Source organism: Phyllobates terribilis, unplaced genomic scaffold (assembly GCF_046119375.1).
Source record: "Phyllobates terribilis strain yellow unplaced genomic scaffold, ASM4611937v1 Scaffold_650__1_contigs__length_881393, whole genome shotgun sequence".
In the NCBI taxonomy this organism is placed as follows: domain Eukaryota; kingdom Metazoa; phylum Chordata; class Amphibia; order Anura; family Dendrobatidae; genus Phyllobates; species Phyllobates terribilis.
The window spans coordinates 384,820-399,018 of record NW_027363410.1 but is presented as its reverse complement, the minus strand read 5'-3'; the positions used below and the strand labels follow the sequence as shown (position 1 = coordinate 399,018).

General features: G+C 43.3%; 6 non-coding genes across 6 annotated transcripts; all 6 read left to right on the top strand.

Moving 5' to 3' along the window:
• Window positions 1-550: 550 nt before the first annotated feature.
• On the top strand, window positions 551-741 carry LOC141234965 (U2 spliceosomal RNA). Its single transcript, XR_012300826.1, has one exon. It is a non-coding gene; the product is annotated as a U2 spliceosomal RNA (small nuclear RNA).
• Window positions 742-3,156: 2,415 nt separating this feature from the next.
• LOC141235300 (U2 spliceosomal RNA) lies at window positions 3,157-3,343 on the top strand. Its single transcript, XR_012301149.1, has one exon. It is a non-coding gene; the product is annotated as a U2 spliceosomal RNA (small nuclear RNA).
• A 1,115-nt stretch (window positions 3,344-4,458) lies between these two features.
• LOC141234964 (U2 spliceosomal RNA) lies at window positions 4,459-4,649 on the top strand. The gene has a single exon (XR_012300825.1). It is a non-coding gene; the product is annotated as a U2 spliceosomal RNA (small nuclear RNA).
• A 1,115-nt stretch (window positions 4,650-5,764) lies between these two features.
• On the top strand, window positions 5,765-5,955 carry LOC141234963 (U2 spliceosomal RNA). The gene has a single exon (XR_012300824.1). It is a non-coding gene; the product is annotated as a U2 spliceosomal RNA (small nuclear RNA).
• A 5,993-nt stretch (window positions 5,956-11,948) lies between these two features.
• Window positions 11,949-12,130, top strand: LOC141235328 (U2 spliceosomal RNA). Its single transcript, XR_012301174.1, has one exon. It is a non-coding gene; the product is annotated as a U2 spliceosomal RNA (small nuclear RNA).
• A 1,118-nt stretch (window positions 12,131-13,248) lies between these two features.
• On the top strand, window positions 13,249-13,439 carry LOC141234962 (U2 spliceosomal RNA). Its single transcript, XR_012300823.1, has one exon. It is a non-coding gene; the product is annotated as a U2 spliceosomal RNA (small nuclear RNA).
• The last annotated feature ends 760 nt before the right edge of the window (window positions 13,440-14,199 follow it).

Genomic DNA, 14,199 nt, shown 5'->3' with positions numbered 1-14,199 from the left:
AGTTTGGTTGATTAGTCTGTGGCATTCTGTTAAACTGTTGCTTATGGCGGTCTCTGTGAGCTTCTCAGCGACATTCAGCCAGCCAGGTATCCTGCCTGCAGTAGATGGAATGTGGCAATGGAACGCTGGTTGCGCGTGTCATAATAGGCTCTGAGCCTTTATATACCTGTGCACAGCAGCAGCCACCTTCAGTCTGCTGCTGGACAGCCAGCAGCAGCAGCAGCAGGAGAGGTATGTAATCAGGAGCCCTCCTGCTAAGGGTAGACAGCTGCTCGTTCCACCCCACCCCCCGCCTTAATTGGTTCTCCTCCCTTCCAACGGTGTTGAGGCGGGTGGGAACAGCAGGGGGTGAAGGTGCTGTGTTTAAAGAGGTGGAGTTATGCAGATCTAAAACGCGTGGATTGCAGCAGCAGCAAGCCGAAAAGTGCAGGCATGTAAGGGATCTAGAGGTTGACAACATGTCTTCTTAACGGGAGTCCAGGAGCTCATCTCCACAAATGGACTTTTCAGGATCCTTGGGTGGCTCCGTAGTTTGAAACCAATTCTGGTTATCGCTTCTCGGCCTTTTGGCTAAGATCAAGTGTAGTATCTGTTCTTATCAGTTTAATATCTGATACGTCCCCTATCTGGGGACCATATATTAAATGGATTTTTAGAACAGGGAGATGGAAAAAGAGCTTGCTCTGTCCACTCCACGCATTGACCTGGTATTGCAGTATCTCCAGGACCGGTGCACCCCTTCTTTAATGCAGTTTCTAAAATCAGAAAGAATTGAATTCAATGTTTTTTGTTCATTTTGCTTGTTTGTCGGATTTTGGGATGGACTCTTTGGCTTTGCTTTTCTTCTCCTCATTGGATTTTTCATGTTCAAAGTTGCAGAAGCCAGATTACAAGCTCATTTTGGTTCAACTTCAGCAACTGTGCATTGCATTGCCATGTAATGTGATGCAATGCTATCTTTCTAGCTCTCCCTTTTTACTTCCTTTTGGATAAACAGACATATTAGGCAAGCATTTTGGAGCTTTCACCTAAATAACTACAGGTGGTGAGATAAGCTGCACAATATAATTGACCTTTCAGTATATTGTTGCACACACACCATCTATTTAGCAAATGCCCTTGTTATCAACAGCAGCCTTTTAAACTCACCTGAGCTAACAGGTATGTGCGCTGGTTACTCTGCTGCGCTTAAAATTTCTTTTTTGGTTTGCTATAATGCCTTTTCTGAAACGTTGTCTCCTTCTGCTGGAACACTGACTTCTTTCATTTAATGCCTGCAGACTATAAAAGAGAACCCAACCCAAAAAGTTTGGTTGATTAGTCTGTGGCATTCTGTTAAACTGTTGCTTATGGCGGTCTCTGTGAGCTTCTCAGCGACATTCAGCCAGCCAGGTATCCTGCCTGCAGTAGATGGAATGTGGCAATGGAACGCTGGCTGCGCGTGTCATAATAGGCTCTGAGCCTTTATATACCTGTGCACAGCAGCAGCCACCTTCAGTCTGCTGCTGGACAGCCAGCAGCAGCAGCAGCAGCAGGAGAGGTATGTAATCAGCAGCCCTCCTGCTAAGGGTAGACAGCTGCTCGTTCCACCCCACCCCCCGCCTTAATTGGTTCTCCTCCCTTCCAACGGTGTTGAGGCGGGTGGGAACAGCAGGGGGTGAAGGTGCTGTGTTTAAAGAGGTGGAGTTATGCAGATCTAAAACGCGTGGATTGCAGCAGCAGCAAGCCGAAAAGTGCAGGCATGTAAGGGATCTAGAGGTTGACAATATGTCTTCTTAACGGGAGTCCAGGAGCTCATCTCCACAAATGGACTTTTCAGGATCCTTGGGTGGCTCCGTAGTTTGAAACCAATTCTGGTTATCGCTTCTCGGCCTTTTGGCTAAGATCAGGTGCAGTGATCTACCAGTTGCTGCCTTGGCCTTGGCTAGGAGGTGCCCAGGGTACCCGGCTCCTTGGCCTGGGGGGATCGCTTTGTCTAACGGCAGGGCTTCACCCTCCTGCTGCTATTGGGGAGTCGGATTAGTCCCTGGGCAACGAGAGGCGATCATCGTGTCACCACACATAGCTGTGGGGGGCAGTTCTTTTGGAGGAAGAAGATGGAGTTGACGAGGAAGAGGAACTGTTTACGGTTCTATGTGAAGACGGAGTTAGAGGATTTTTCGTTGGAGGAGAATCAGATCTTGGATATTCTGTTCAAGTATGGGACGATCATTGAAGAGGACATTTTTTGTATGCAAGAAATCAAGTTTAAAAAGGTATTTGACGTAACACTGAAGTCTGAAGAAAAGTGTATTTGTCTTCTCAAGAATTGGGAAGGAAAAGAAATTGGAGTTAATGCTCTTTTTGCTGGAAGGCCGAAAAAGGTGGTTATCTGTATGGATGACCCCTTTGTAGAGATGGAGGAAGTGATGGAGTTTTTGAAGCCATGGAGTATTTTGGTAAAATTCCAGAAGGACTACTTAAATAAAGTGGGAGTCTGGAATGGGAAGAGAAGTTTCCTAGTTTGGGAAAATGGACAAAATGAACTAAGTTTAGGAAGGATTGTTATAAATGGTAAATGTGGATTCAGTTATGTGGAAAATGGTAAAAGAAGAATTGATAATGGGAAACCTGGATTTTGTTATGAGGAAGGTGGGAAAAAAGAGGAGAAAGGGAAAAAGATATTTGAAGAATCGTTTGAAGATTGTAAAGAGAAAGAAGACAAAGATATACAAGTAGTTGAAAATAAGAAGGAGTTTGTGGGAGAGAAGCAGGAATTCTCAGGAGTTGGGGAATCTATGTTTTGCAGACTGGAGAGAGTACCTAGAAGTAAAGACGTTAAGGAAAAAAGGAAGGTGGATGATAAGGGAAAAGAGAAAGTAATGCAGGATTGTGTTGATACCAGTGCTGAAGCTGAAGAAGATGAAAAGATTTTGCTGCAAGGTTTTGACTGGAAATTGTTGGACATGTCATGGAGGAAGAAGAAACGTGGAAGAAGAAAAATGTTGAGTTGATGTTTTTGTTGGAAGTTTTTTGTTGTTGATGTAAGGATATGTTATGTTATGTTTTATTTATTAATTATCATTAAATTTTCTTAAAAAAAACAAAAAGTTGAATTCGGATGATGAAGGCGTAGGCGACATTTTTTTGGTTATCCATGCAAATGGAATTTAATTTATGTCGCGTCTTCTGACGCATTCAATTAAAAAAATCTGTTCTTATCAGTTTAATATCTGATACGTCCCCTATCTGGGGACCATATATTAAATGGATTTTTAGAACAGGGAGATGGAAAAAGAGCTTGCTCTGTCCACTCCACGCATTGACCTGGTATTGCAGTATCTCCAGGACCGGTGCACCCCTTCTTTAATGCAGTTTCTAAAATCAGAAAGAATTGAATTCAATGTTTTTTGTTCATTTTGCTTGTTTGTCGGATTTTGGGATGGACTCTTTGGCTTTGCTTTTCTTCTCCTCATTGGATTTTTCATGTTCAAAGTTGCAGAAGCCAGATTACAAGCTCATTTTGGTTCAACTTCAGCAACTGTGCATTGCATTGCCATGTAATGTGATGCAATGCTATCTTTCTAGCTCTCCCTTTTTACTTCCTTTTGGATAAACAGACATATTAGGCAAGCATTTTGGAGCTTTCACCTAAATAACTACAGGTGGTGAGATAAGCTGCACAATATAATTGACCTTTCAGTATATTGTTGCACACACACCATCTATTTAGCAAATGCCCTTGTTATCAACAGCAGCCTTTTAAACTCACCTGAGCTAACAGGTATGTGCGCTGGTTACTCTGCTGCGCTTAAAATTTCTTTTTTGGTTTGCTACAATGCCTTTTCTGAAACGTTGTCTCCTTCTGCTGGAACACTGACTTCTTTCATTTAATGCCTGCAGACTATAAAAGAGAACCCAACCCAAAAAGTTTGGTTGATTAGTCTGTGGCATTCTGTTAAACTGTTGCTTATGGCGGTCTCTGTGAGCTTCTCAGCGACATTCAGCCAGTCAGGTATCCTGCCTGCAGTAGATGGAATGTGGCAATGGAACGCTGGCTGCGCGTGTCATAATAGGCTCTGAGCCTTTATATACCTGTGCACAGCAGCAGCCACCTTCAGTCTGCTGCTGGACAGCCAGCAGCAGCAGCAGCAGGAGAGGTATGTAATCAGGAGCCCTCCTGCTAAGGGTAGACAGCTGCTCGTTCCACCCCACCCCCCGCCTTAATTGGTTCTCCTCCCTTCCAACGGTGTTGAGGCGGGTGGGAACAGCAGGGGGTGAAGGTGCTGTGTTTAAAGAGGTGGAGTTATGCAGATCTAAAACGCGTGGATTGCAGCAGCAGCAAGCCGAAAAGTGCAGGCATGTAAGGGATCTAGAGGTTGACAACATGTCTTCTTAACGGGAGTCCAGGAGCTCATCTCCACAAATGGACTTTTCAGGATCCTTGGGTGGCTCCGTAGTTTGAAACCAATTCTGGTTATCGCTTCTCGGCCTTTTGGCTAAGATCAAGTGTAGTATCTGTTCTTATCAGTTTAATATCTGATACGTCCCCTATCTGGGGACCATATATTAAATGGATTTTTAGAACAGGGAGATGGAAAAAGAGCTTGCTCTGTCCACTCCACGCATTGACCTGGTATTGCAGTATCTCCAGGACCGGTGCACCCCTTCTTTAATGCAGTTTCTAAAATCAGAAAGAATTGAATTCAATGTTTTTTGTTCATTTTGCTTGTTTGTCGGATTTTGGGATGGACTCTTTGGCTTTGCTTTTCTTCTCCTCATTGGATTTTTCATGTTCAAAGTTGCAGAAGCCAGATTACAAGCTCATTTTGGTTCAACTTCAGCAACTGTGCATTGCATTGCCATGTAATGTGATGCAATGCTATCTTTCTAGCTCTCCCTTTTTACTTCCTTTTGGATAAACAGACATATTAGGCAAGCATTTTGGAGCTTTCACCTAAATAACTACAGGTGGTGAGATAAGCTGCACAATATAATTGACCTTTCAGTATATTGTTGCACACACACCATCTATTTAGCAAATGCCCTTGTTATCAACAGCAGCCTTTTAAACTCACCTGAGCTAACAGGTATGTGCGCTGGTTACTCTGCTGCGCTTAAAATTTCTTTTTTGGTTTGCTACAATGCCTTTTCTGAAACGTTGTCTCCTTCTGCTGGAACACTGACTTCTTTCATTTAATGCCTGCAGACTATAAAAGAGAACCCAACCCAAAAAGTTTGGTTGATTAGTCTGTGGCATTCTGTTAAACTGTTGCTTATGGCGGTCTCTGTGAGCTTCTCAGCGACATTCAGCCAGCCAGGTATCCTGCCTGCAGTAGATGGAATGTGGCAATGGAACGCTGGCTGCGCGTGTCATAATAGGCTCTGAGCCTTTATATACCTGTGCACAGCAGCAGCCACCTTCAGTCTGCTGCTGGACAGCCAGCAGCAGCAGCAGCAGGAGAGGTATGTAATCAGGAGCCCTCCTGCTAAGGGTAGACAGCTGCTCGTTCCACCCCACCCCCCGCCTTAATTGGTTCTCCTCCCTTCCAACGGTGTTGAGGCGGGTGGGAACAGCAGGGGGTGAAGGTGCTGTGTTTAAAGAGGTGGAGTTATGCAGATCTAAAACGCGTGGATTGCAGCAGCAGCAAGCCGAAAAGTGCAGGCATGTAAGGGATCTAGAGGTTGACAACATGTCTTCTTAACGGGAGTCCAGGAGCTCATCTCCACAAATGGACTTTTCAGGATCCTTGGGTGGCTCCGTAGTTTGAAACCAATTCTGGTTATCGCTTCTCGGCCTTTTGGCTAAGATCAAGTGTAGTATCTGTTCTTATCAGTTTAATATCTGATACGTCCCCTATCTGGGGACCATATATTAAATGGATTTTTAGAACAGGGAGATGGAAAAAGAGCTTGCTCTGTCCACTCCACGCATTGACCTGGTATTGCAGTATCTCCAGGACCGGTGCACCCCTTCTTTAATGCAGTTTCTAAAATCAGAAAGAATTGAATTCAATGTTTTTTGTTCATTTTGCTTGTTTGTCGGATTTTGGGATGGACTCTTTGGCTTTGCTTTTCTTCTCCTCATTGGATTTTTCATGTTCAAAGTTGCAGAAGCCAGATTACAAGCTCATTTTGGTTCAACTTCAGCAACTGTGCATTGCATTGCCATGTAATGTGATGCAATGCTATCTTTCTAGCTCTCCCTTTTTACTTCCTTTTGGATAAACAGACATATTAGGCAAGCATTTTGGAGCTTTCACCTAAATAACTACAGGTGGTGAGATAAGCTGCACAATATAATTGACCTTTCAGTATATTGTTGCACACACACCATCTATTTAGCAAATGCCCTTGTTATCAACAGCAGCCTTTTAAACTCACCTGAGCTAACAGGTATGTGCGCTGGTTACTCTGCTGCGCTTAAAATTTCTTTTTTGGTTTGCTACAATGCCTTTTCTGAAACGTTGTCTCCTTCTGCTGGAACACTGACTTCTTTCATTTAATGCCTGCAGACTATAAAAGAGAACCCAACCCAAAAAGTTTGGTTGATTAGTCTGTGGCATTCTGTTAAACTGTTGCTTATGGCGGTCTCTGTGAGCTTCTCAGCGACATTCAGCCAGCCAGGTATCCTGCCTGCAGTAGATGGAATGTGGCAATGGAACGCTGGCTGCGCGTGTCATAATAGGCTCTGAGCCTTTATATACCTGTGCACAGCAGCAGCCACCTTCAGTCTGCTGCTGGACAGCCAGCAGCAGCAGCAGCAGGAGAGGTATGTAATCAGGAGCCCTCCTGCTAAGGGTAGACAGCTGCTCGTTCCACCCCACCCCCCGCCTTAATTGGTTCTCCTCCCTTCCAACGGTGTTGAGGTGGGTGGGAACAGCAGGGGGTGAAGGTGCTGTGTTTAAAGAGGTGGAGTTATGCAGATCTAAAACGCGTGGATTGCAGCAGCAGCAAGCCGAAAAGTGCAGGCATGTAAGGGATCTAGAGGTTGACAACATGTCTTCTTAACGGGAGTCCAGGAGCTCATCTCCACAAATGGACTTTTCAGGATCCTTGGGTGGCTCCGTAGTTTGAAACCAATTCTGGTTATCGCTTCTCGGCCTTTTGGCTACGACCAAGTGTTGTTGCTGGAAGACTCCAAAGCCTATCGCATCCTCGGCCTTGAGGCATCGGCAGTTCTACTGTCTTAAGCCTCCTGCTGCTATAGGGGGTGTGCGTGCTGAAGAGAACCAAGAAGGCGATCGACTTATCTGAATATGGCGATGGCGACATCGGCTACTCTCCGTTCTGCTGGAGCTGGCGACTTGAAGATCAAGAACTCTTTCAAGATTGAAGTTGAAGAGCGAGCCCGTGACAAGTTCTCCCTGTCTTTCTTCGTGAGGAAGGTCCTGCTTGAGATCCTGCAGGTGAAAAGGGAGAACATTCTGGCACTTCAAGATGCTCCTGGACGCTTTGTGCTTACCCTGACCTCTGAAGTGGCATCTCAGAATTTTTACCATCAGATCAAGCTGAGACTTCAGGAGGAAGATCTTAAAGGACTGTGTTTTGTGACCCTCTGCCTGGCAGAAGAGAAGTCTGTGGTGGTTCATATGAGCAATCCGCATGTCTCTGAAAAGGATGTGGCTGCGTTTCTGCATAACTATTGCTCTGAGGTCCACTTTTCTCACAAAATCATGAACTCTGAGAGGTTGTGGACCGGAAAATACAAGTTCATCGTGAAGCTGAGAGAAGGTTTGGGAATTGGTGGACTCATTCATCCGCCTCAGAGCTTCCTGATTGGCAGAGAGAGAGGAAGACTCTTCTATCCAGGGATGCCTATCTTCTGCAGAAAATGTATGGACTTTGGGCATTCCTTTGAGAGCTGCAAGGAGGAGAACGCTCTTTGCAAGAAGTGCTATCAAAAAGGACATGTCACTCTGAACTGCCCAAATCAGATGATCTGTAATATCTGCCGTATCCCTGGGCACTCTTTTCGGGATTGTCCGTTGAGAAAAAAGACCTTCAGCTATGCAGATGCAGCTCGGGGGGGAGCCCCTCCGAAGCGGTCCAGTCCTGAAGAACAAACAGACAAATCCAAGGACCCTCCCGGGAACCCTTCTGGGGATCCGCCCAAGGACACTGCTGGGGACCCGCCTGGGGATAGCATTGTTCTCAAGGATTGGTCGGAGAGTCCAGATGGTCATGTGGTGGAGGAGAATCCAGCTGAGTCTGAAGTGGAGATGGGAGAGGAGTCTTCTAAGGAGGCTGGTGGTGAGGAGGAGGAGGAGGAGATTAACATTGACGTGGAGGTTTTGAGGAAAAGGAAAAAGGAGAAGTCGAGTTTGTTTAAGGGAGAGAGCGCCAGCAAAAGACCTGCTGGGCGTTTGAAAATAGTCCTCCCTAATTACTCACCTAAACCGATCATCTCAGTTCCTAAACCTGTAAACCCATCTGATCCGGTGAACATCGAGGAATTCTCAGACACGGACGTTTCTGCGGGTCCCTCTACCCCGGTCGGATTCATGTCAGATACGGACTCAAGCTCTGTTTAAATGATTTATGGCTACACTCAAAATTGCCTCACTAAATGTGAGGAGTTTAAAGGGCTCTGTCAAGAGAGCTGCTTTATTTTCTTACCTGATGACTTTAGATGCTGATATTTTTTTACTTCAAGAATGCGGCATTGACCATGACCCTAACTATAACAAACTAAGGGAAGATTGGGCGAACGGACCTTCCATCTGGTCCGGTGAAAATGGATCGCGTGCTACTGGTGTTGGCGTCCTGTTTAAAAACAAAGACTTTAAGGTTACCTCGTTCACTGAAGTTGAACCTGGACGTGCACTAGTTGTTAATGTGAGTTACTGTGGATCCGAGTTCAAGCTGATTAATGTTTATGCATCTCCGATTAAAGAGGAAAGATCCAGTTTATTAGATATCATCAAACTCTTTATACCTGGTCCTACACCAACTGTGGTTGGCGGTGACTTCAATTGTATCCGGTCTGATGAAAATAGGACATCAGGTACTAGAAGGAAAGACAAAACTGAGATGCAGTTAAAAAATCTAATCGACGATACTTGTCTGAATGATGTCTGGAGAGTAAAGAATACCTCTGAACCAGGATACACTTGGGAGAACAATCTTCTAAAATCAAGAATTGACTTTGTTCTGACATCACAGAGTTTTAAAGTGAATAAAGTGGATCTAACAGGTAACATCTTTTCTGACCACAAAACGTTAATTACTCACTTGGAATTGCCCAGTCTAGAGAAAGGGCGAGGTGTCTGGAAGTTGAACACTCTGCTGCTGGAAGATGAAAGTATAAAAGAGGAATTTTTGAAATTTTATAAAAAACTACAAGGGAAAAAACATTATTACAAAAGAATTCTAGAATGGTGGGAGTATGTGAAGTCTCAAATTAGACATTTTTTTCTCTTAGCTGGCAAAAGGAAGGCCAGACAGAATCAGAAATGGTTTAAAGACCTGAATACAAAACTGCAAACAGGTTACAAACTCAGAAATGCAGGGATAGATATGGAGGATGTTATTTTACAAGTCAAAGAAGACATTAAAAAAGCAATTGAACAGAAAGGCAAAGAAATAATTTTCAACGCCAAGGTAGAACATATGGAAAAAAATGAAACATGTTCCAGGTTCTTTTTCAAAAAATCTTTAGAACGCAAAGAATTAATTAAAGAACTTGATGGTGAAACAACTAAAGATGGACTGTTGGACAAAGCGCAAACTTTTTATCAAAATCTTTTTAGCGAAAAGAAAATTGACGCTGATTTTTTACCTGATGCTCTTAATTCATTGCAGAATCACCTTGAAAAGCAAGATCAAGAGTTGTTGATTGAAGATATCTGTGAAGAAGAACTGCTAAGTGCAATCAAAAGCTTTTCTAGAGGAAAAACACCGGGTACTGACGGACTACAAATTGAATTTTATCTTACTTTTTGGGAGATTTTAAAAGACGACCTGTTTGAGATTTTTAAAGCTGTCTTTTTATGTGACAAATTGCCTGAATCTTGGAGAAGTGGTGTGGTCACCCTGCTTTTTAAAAAAGGAGATAAGACTAATCTAGAGAACTGGAGACCAATCACGTTACTCAACGTAGATTATAAAATTATGGCAAAAATCATGGTGAACAGAATGAAGAAGGTGATAGAGAAGGTCGTGCATCCTGATCAGGTATGTGGTGTGCCTGGTCGTACAATTGCAGAAAACTTGAATATTATACGGGACGCAATTTGGTATCAGCAAGAGAGGAAGCAAAAGCTAGCTCTTCTGTCCCTTGATTTCCAGAAAGCGTACGACAGAGTCTCTCATAAGTACCTGTATTCTGTGTTAAAGAAAATGAAATTCCCGGATGTTTTTATTAAGCACATTGCACTTTTATATGATGGAAGTTTTAGCAGGATTTTAATTAATGGTTTTTTATCTTCAGAAGTTTTTCTAAAGTCGGGCGTCAAACAAGGATGCCCACTTTCGCCTCTGCTCTTTATCTGCGCAATCGAGCCTCTACTGGCAATGTTGAGGAAAGATAAGATGGTGAAAGGTGTACCCATACCAGGTGGAAATGGACTAAGTACTAAGTCACTGGGGTACATGGATGACATCACGATCCTGTGCGACTCAGAACAATCGCTGAGAAGAGCAGTAAGAACTACTGATTTTTTCTGTTTAGCATCTGCCTTCAAACTGAACTTGGAGAAGAGCGAATGTCTTGGATTCGGTGATTGGTCAGATGCGCAGATTCCTCAACTTAAAATAAGAAGTGATAAGATCAAAATTTTAGGTGTTGTGTTTACAAAAAAGAATGATGGAGAAGAAAGTTGGCAGTTGGTGAAGGAGAAAATGCAAAAGAAGATAAGTTTATGGAAACTCAGAAAATTATCAATGGAAGGTAAAAACTTGATCATTAAGTCTTTGTTGTTGCCGATAATGTTGTTTTTAAGTATGGTGTACCCCCCGAATGAGAACACAGTAAAGTTTCTCCAGAGACAAATTTTTCTTTTTCTGTGGGGATCAAAAATGGAGAAGGTTCGAAGAGAGACAATGTACAAGCAGCATAAATATGGTGGAAAGAATATCCCAAATATCAAAAATTTTTTGTACCTAAAGTTCTTTAGTTTTTGCTTCAAAATGACCAATCTAAGAACTCATTGGTCTTTCTACTTAAGATATGCAGCTGGAGATATCTTTAGGAAAAGAAAGTGGATAACATTGCCCCAAAATTCTCCTGTCCTAATTACACCGCCAAAACAATATGTCTTACTAGAAAAAACAATTAGACTTTATAACTTACCTGAAGTAGATGTGGAGATGCTGTCAAATTCAAGAAGACTGGCTCTAGAGACAAAGAGAAAAGAAACGATGACAGCAGTGGCAAACTTTACTTACACTAAAAGTGGAAGAATTTGGAGAATGACTTATGCACCTTATCTAACAAATGAATATAAAGACTTGGCATGGGCAATAGTGCAAGAATGTGTTCCTGTTAGATTTTTTCAACACAGAAGGGGATTGTGCAATACTGCAAGATGCCCTAGAACAGGCTGTGTTAGAGAGGAAACAGTTTTACACACCTTTTGGAACTGTTTTTATGCCCAAAATGTCTGGAAAGAAGTTGGAAGTCTCTTAAAGTTTGTTACTGGTCTTAAGTTTTTAAATCACGAAGTAGTTTTATATGGAAATTTTACATGTCAATCAAAAGAAAAAGAAAGAGTCATTTGGATAATGATAAATGGAATAAAGAATGCGCTATGGAAAGTCCGAAACATATTGCTTTTTAAAAGAGATTTTATAAGTGAAAGTGAATGCATAAAATTAGCACTAAGTGAAATATATATTTATTACCTGTTAGATCTGAAGAGAATTGGGAAAAAAAGAGCCAAGAGTCTATGGAACTTTCATCTGTGGAACCTTGTAGCATGAACAGATTATAAGGCAAGAGAAATATTAGAAGAGATATAACAACTGAAATATAAGAACAAAATGAAAAAGAAAAAAATCTGTTCTTATCAGTTTAATATCTGATACGTCCCCTATCTGGGGACCATATATTAAATGGATTTTTAGAACAGGGAGATGGAAAAAGAGCTTGCTCTGTCCACTCCACGCATTGACCTGGTATTGCAGTATCTCCAGGACCGGTGCACCCCTTCTTTAATGCAGTTTCTAAAATCAGAAAGAATTGAATTCAATGTTTTTTGTTCATTTTGCTTGTTTGTCGGATTTTGGGATGGACTCTTTGGCTTTGCTTTTCTTCTCCTCATTGGATTTTTCATGTTCAAAGTTGCAGAAGCCAGATTACAAGCTCATTTTGGTTCAACTTCAGCAACTGTGCATTGCATTGCCATGTAATGTGATGCAATGCTATCTTTCTAGCTCTCCCTTTTTACTTCCTTTTGGATAAACAGACATATTAGGCAAGCATTTTGGAGCTTTCACCTAAATAACTACAGGTGGTGAGATAAGCTGCACAATATAATTGACCTTTCAGTATATTGTTGCACACACACCATCTATTTAGCAAATGCCCTTGTTATCAACAGCAGCCTTTTAAACTCACCTGAGCTAACAGGTATGTGCGCTGGTTACTCTGCTGCGCTTAAAATTTCTTTTTTGGTTTGCTACAATGCCTTTTCTGAAACGTTGTCTCCTTCTGCTGGAACACTGACTTCTTTCATTTAATGCCTGCAGACTATAAAAGAGAACCCAACCCAAAAAGTTTGGTTGATTAGTCTGTGGCATTCTGTTAAACTGTTGCTTATGGCGGTCTCTGTGAGCTTCTCAGCGACATTCAGCCAGCCAGGTATCCTGCCTGCAGTAGATGGAATGTGGCAATGGAACGCTGGCTGCGCGTGTCATAATAGGCTCTGAGCCTTTATATACCTGTGCACAGCAGCAGCCACCTTCAGTCTGCTGCTGGACAGCCAGCAGCAGCAGCAGCAGCAGGAGAGGTATGTAATCAGGAGCCCTCCTGCTAAGGGTAGACAGCTGCTCGTTCCACCCCACCCCCCGCCCTAATTGGTTCTCCTCCCTTCCAACGGTGTTGAGGCGGGTGGGAACAGCAGGGGGTGAAGGTGCTGTGTTTAAAGAGGTGGAGTTATGCAGATCTAAAACGCGTGGATTGCAGCAGCAGCAAGCCGAAAAGTGCAGGCATGTAAGGGATCTAGAGGTTGACAACATGTCTTCTTAACGGGAGTCCAGGAGCTCATCTCCACAAATGGACTTTTCAGGATCCTTGGGTGGCTCCGTAGTTTGAAACCAATTCTGGTTATCGCTTCTCGGCCTTTTGGCTAAGATCAAGTGTAGTATCTGTTCTTATCAGTTTAATATCTGATACGTCCCCTATCTGGGGACCATATATTAAATGGATTTTTAGAACAGGGAGATGGAAAAAGAGCTTGCTCTGTCCACTCCACGCATTGACCTGGTATTGCAGTATCTCCAGGACCGGTGCACCCCTTCTTTAATGCAGTTTCTAAAATCAGAAAGAATTGAATTCAATGTTTTTTGTTCATTTTGCTTGTTTGTCGGATTTTGGGATGGACTCTTTGGCTTTGCTTTTCTTCTCCTCATTGGATTTTTCATGTTCAAAGTTGCAGAAGCCAGATTACAAGCTCATTTTGGTTCAACTTCAGCAACTGTGCATTGCATTGCCATGTAATGTGATGCAATGCTATTGTAGCACCCTGAGGATTCGGCTGCTACAGGGGTATTGCACCTCAACCCAGAGGTGTGATATTCCACTCCCGGGTAAGGATGGAGTGTGGAACTGAGCTCGGTAGGCTGCATGCACTACACACATCCCATTTCCGGGGAACAGGCCGACGGTACTCCCACTTAGAAATGTGCAGGTACGACCGAGTCTGTTCCTGGCTGGAGTGGGAGGGGGGTGGTACATCCCATGTAGTGTAGGGGCAGATAGGGGGAGCAGCCTGGGTAAAGATAGGAGCTCATTGGGTGCTGGTCACCTGAGCTCACACATAGAGGGTGTATATAAGGTGGGCACCAACAAAGAACAGGGTCAGATGCAGAGAACAAGTCAGTTGGAGACAGCAAGACAGCTGCAGAGGAGCAGACAGCAAGCAGAGAGGAAGTCAGCCTGCAGCAAGGGAGAAAAGAGAGAGACCCAGAGGAACAGAAGAGAGGACTCTAAGATCCCAACTAAAATCCCCGGGTGAAGAGTCGGCATCAGGGTACCGGAACCCAAGCTGGTGGGGGTAA